This window comes from Rattus norvegicus, chromosome 9 (assembly GCF_036323735.1).
Source record: "Rattus norvegicus strain BN/NHsdMcwi chromosome 9, GRCr8, whole genome shotgun sequence".
Classification (NCBI taxonomy): Eukaryota; Metazoa; Chordata; class Mammalia; order Rodentia; family Muridae; genus Rattus; species Rattus norvegicus.
Genome location: NC_086027.1, coordinates 19,286,568 through 19,291,525, shown reverse-complemented (window position 1 = coordinate 19,291,525; position 4,958 = coordinate 19,286,568). Strand labels below are relative to the sequence as shown.

Sequence of the window (4,958 nt, the reverse complement as noted above, 5' to 3'; positions counted from 1 at the left end):
AAGGACCAGCAGGAGATTTGGCAAGCAGGAACTAGGGAAGAGGCTGCTGGAAGTATTCCTTTGTCCTGGGAGTGGTGATGTGAGATTGCAAACAGGGTGACTGGGTAAGAGGGTGCAGCTTAGCAGGGGGGACCTGTATGCAAAGGACAAGAAGTCAGAAAGAATAGGGGTGGGGGCTGTGCCACTGCAGGGGTCTGGCCCACTCTTTACAGGGGGCTCCTGGGTAGGGAACAGATCTACATGGTGGGGGATAAGGGGAGATGGAACCATCCCTAGAGACTATCCTTTTGGCCACTCAGCAGACAGGGCCAACCAGGCTTCCAGGAGAGAGTACACAGGGAAGCTTCACCCTCTGCACAACTGTCCCTCCTAGATCCAGAACTGGAGGAGTGCTGCCCTGGGTCTGCTTTTCCCCTCTCTGGATTTCCAGGCACCATTGCATTGCACACCAGGCTGGACTAGAAAGAGTGAAGCTTAGTCAGGCTGGTGGGTTAGGCGGGATCTCAGTTGGTGTGAGTGCGGGATAAAGATCCTTCTCTGGAGATGGTTTGCTGTGAAACAGTTCTCTTTATTGGAGGAGGGCGGGGGGGGCAAATGCTATATAAACCTTGGGAACTGGATAGTGGCTTTTGGGGTGAGTGTACATTATTGGTTGGGGCATTCCTGGAATGCCTCATTTGCATGAAGAGGAGGTCCAGATGCTTGCTGGACATGTCCTTATAAGGAGACAGGAAGTTTAACTCCTGATCTGGCCACCAGGCTATGCGACTGCCTCAAAGGTGGCAGAGGTGGGGATCCTAAGGCTTATTGGCACCAGCACATGCAGGCCCAGAGCAAGGGGGCAATAGTTCGCTCCTGCAGGCATCAGGAGGAGATTTTCGGAGCTTGGACGTGTCTTGATCTCACATTTCCTCTGGACTGGCTCCCCCAGTCAAACAGCCTTCCAGCCCCACAGGGAAGCAGCTGACCCATAATCTAGAGACCCAGGTCCAAGGCCTGATTTTGCCACTGCAGTAGCCAGTCCAGGGTCTCAGCCTCTTTGTGCTTCTGTGGTCTCACCTGGAAACTTGGAGTGGCAGGGCTGGCCCGCCCGCAGGCACACCGCTCTCACCTTGGTGTTCCGTGTACATAGTAGCCCTTAGGAGCAGGTAACAGAAGCTCTTGCTTCCAACACAGGGTAGGGTGAGGTCAATGCATCGAGTATGCCACGTGATACACAATAGAAAGTCCACTTTGCCTCCCTCTGCTATTGGTCTAGGAACACACACCACCATGCCCTCCAAAAAGGACTGGGGCATTCTGGGAATGCCTCATTTGTCTTCCTTCACAACCATTCCATGGAGCAATGGAGAGCTTGCTCCATTGCTGAGAGCAGAAATCCCATCTGCATCCTGCAGGGGGCGTGCTGAGACCAGGGGCTGTTTCCCTGAGTTAAATGAGCTCTCCCGGATCACAGCCTGGGACCCTCCTTCTGCTCTGCCAGAGCCTCATTTCTCTTCTCTGATCTCTGCTTCCCACTCACTGTGTGAATGGAATCAGGGTCTGCCTGTCTGCACCCCCCTCCTCCTCTGCCCCTGTGTGCCTTGCAGCCTGCTAGCTACAAGCTTGTTCTTTGATGATGAAAAGAGACTTGGTTCCGGAGACAGAGGAATCCTACCTACAGAATGGAAACCACTTTTTATCAAGACGCAAATGGGGGCGCTCTGTGCCATTTCCGTAGACAGCGGAGTGTGGAGAGACAGCTCGCTCAGGTTTCCCAAGAACCAGTGAGGGCGTGGGTTCTTGAGTTTCTGCCTGGCGCCAAAGCTGTCGAAGTCACCCTAGCAACCTGAGAGAATAACCTTTACAAAATTCCTCTGCGGGTCAAGTTCGTTGGTAGCTAAGAATGTTACTCAACAATTTTGGGGGGGGGTAGGAAGAGGGGACCCAGGCTGCAGTCAGAAAAACATGTCTGGTTATGGCTTAAGTGGGAGAGTTCCCATACCCACGGTTGGCAATAGCCTTCTCAAGCACTTTGACAGCCCACTTTTGCTGCTCAGCTTTGCCTACCTGCAGTGAAAGCGAAGGACCCCAGGGCCTTCCTGTCTCAGCGTAACAAGAACCATCTAGGACTCAAAGATAGACCCCAGTGGCTTTCCAGGACACTTTCTGTTCATTATCATCATCATCACCACCACCATCATCATCACCATCATCGTCGTCCTCATCACCACCCCCGCCGCCTCGTGGTCATCATCGTCGTCGTCGACATCATCATCATCATCATTTTGCAGTACTAGAAATCGGACCAGGACCTCATGTATACTATGGAACATTAAAACCATTGACCACATCCTAGTCCTGTGTGAAGGTGACAAGACCCCGCCCCCATACAGCTTCTATTTCAGTAAAAGAGACAGTCCTAACTAAATAATTGTTCAAAACATTAGTCAGGCCAGGCGCGGTGTCCCAGGTCTGAGGTCCCAGAACTTGAGAGGAAGTAGAGAATTATCTAGTCTGGAGGGTCTCACAGAGGTCTGACCCTCCCCCTGGGGCTGGAATCACCGTGACCATGACAACAGGGCGTGGCATATGGCCGGGGAGCTGGAAGGAGGGACGTCAGGGCCTCTCTGCTTCCTCAGCGCACAGCATCCCCAGACATTTCTTTTCTTGACAGACAAAGCTGTCCTGAGGCCTTCAGGGGAGATCATTTCAGCGCAACGATTTCTTTTTACATATGTCTATTGACTTTCCCACACATTCCGTTAGGATTTTCCGATATGTAAGTAACACAACGGCTGGTTACACCAATTCTAAGCAACGAGGAGTCATGTGAGCAGGGCCCACAGCTCTTTCGTGGGAATAGCAGGGTCTGCCTCCTCCTCTTCCTGCCTACAGGCCTCCTGAGAAGAAAGGACAGAACAGGACATAAACGAGGCTGGGCAGATTGCTCAGTGGTTACGAGAATGTACCTGGGCTCCATTCCCGGTACCCAGGTTGGGCAGCAAACAATGGCCTGTAACTCTAGCTCCAGGATCCCAGTGTCTTCTCCTGAAGTTAGTGTTCCCTGCATTCATGTGCACATGCCCATACATAGAAGCACACACGTGTACATAATCTTAAAAATAAGGGTTAAAAAAAAACAAACAAAAAGTGGGCCAAGGAGGTGACTCTCCACTCGCAGGTGTGGGCCGTGTTATTCAGGAATGGTAGATACAGCCGGTGAAGGAGTGGTGGCCTCCCATCTCACCCTCGAGCGTCTTTCACCCACGGCTGATAGTGACCATGTATTTTGGGATGCGGGAAAGTGCGTGGTAACACAGAGGCTGAGCTGCCTGCTGGGGACAGTGCAGTGAGGAGACCTCATCAGATCTGTATCTGCTCACCCCTCTTTTATAGTTCAGAGGTAGAAGTGGGGACCTCTATTGTTTTATCCCAACTAGGAAGTCAGGGCAGCAAGAGAACACATCCCACGCACGGCCCTGCCTCCTGATGCTTGCCACGTGCCAGATGAATGTCCACTTCTGCTTCTCTTTCTCTCTTTGTCTTGGACTTCCACTGGCCTCTATCTAAAGCATCCCCTGCCTGTCCTGGCAGACTGGAGGGGCTGGGGAACTGGGTGACCCAACAGCAGCTCCCAGGCTAGACTTGAGAGCAGGCCTGTAAACAACTAGGCTTCCTGACCTCCAGGGGGCGCAAGTCCAAGCTGCATGCTGACAAGCACTGAGAAGGCCCTCTAGCTGAGAGCCTACTCTTGCTGATCCCATTCCCAAAACCTCTGTAGCCTTTCCTGGGTCACCTCCCAAATAAGCAGTTTAAATTTAGATCTTTGACTTGGGTCCATTGAAGACAGTAGTGTCTATATACAAATACACTTAGTAAAAAATAAAAGTAACTCTGAAAAGCAGTCCAGGGCCAAAGCTGTAGTTTAGTACCTAGCATGCACAGCACCCTAGGCTCAAAGCCCAACACCAAATGAGGATGGTAGCATTTGCCTATAATCCTAGCAACTTGGGAGATGGAGGCAGGAAGTTCAGAAGTTCAAGGTCATCCTTAGCTACATAGAAAGTTTGAGACTAACCTGTGTCATATGTATGTATAATATACATATATGACATAATATTATATGTAATATATAGTTATATAAAATATTATTAGACTCATATATTTAGCCTGGAACCAGGGTGGGGCAGGCAAGCCCTTTGCTTCTCTTCTCTTTCATTAAGGCAATGCTACATGAGACAGAGTGGAAGAAGTTATTAACCAACTTGCTGACCTTGGATGAGTCCTCCCCTTCCCCCCCCTCCCTTTATTATACTTAGAATGCTAACTCCTTAATTTCCTTCCTGTTTGTGAACCCACAGAAAGCTCACGGAAGACTGCAGCAGTGGTCAGACATCACTGAGAGTCTCAGGATTTTCACCCAGACTTCCATTCTGCTTGACCATCCTGTCATGCAATGAGGACCTCTTGCTGTAGAAGTAAAAGGAGAGAGGCTAGGAGAAGAGGTGCTTCTCTCCTGATGCCCCCTGTGGGCAGTGATCATAGTGGATCCGGCTGCCTCCTACTGTGATAGGCCCTCTGCCTTAGTGGAGGGAAGAGAATATTGTTTGTTTGTTTGTTTGTTTGTTTGTTTGTTTGTTTCTCAAGACAAGGTTTCTCTATGTAGCCCTGGCTGCCCTGGAACTTGATCTGTAGACCAGGCTGGCCCGGAACTCAGAGATCCACCTGCCTCTGCCTCCCAAGTGTTGTGATTAAAGGGGTGTGCCACCATACCCAGCTGGGAATAGAATCTTTTTTCTCTCATGTGTATGTGCACATGAATAAGCATATCTACACGGTTGTGTATGCATATGTGATTACATGCACTCACATGAGTATGTGTATTTGTGAACATGAACATGTATGTTGTATGTGTGCTTGTCTCAATACGCAGATTGCATACATGTATTATATAATAGATGCTGGGCCCCCAGAAA

General features: G+C 50.2%; 1 long non-coding RNA gene across 1 annotated transcript; it reads left to right on the top strand.

Moving 5' to 3' along the window:
* The first annotated feature begins 562 nt into the window (after positions 1-562).
* On the top strand, positions 563-4,754 carry LOC134480266 (uncharacterized). The gene is made up of 2 exons (XR_010054642.1): positions 563-2,761; positions 4,344-4,754. It is a non-coding gene; the product is annotated as an uncharacterized LOC134480266 (long non-coding RNA).
* The last annotated feature ends 204 nt before the right edge of the window (positions 4,755-4,958 follow it).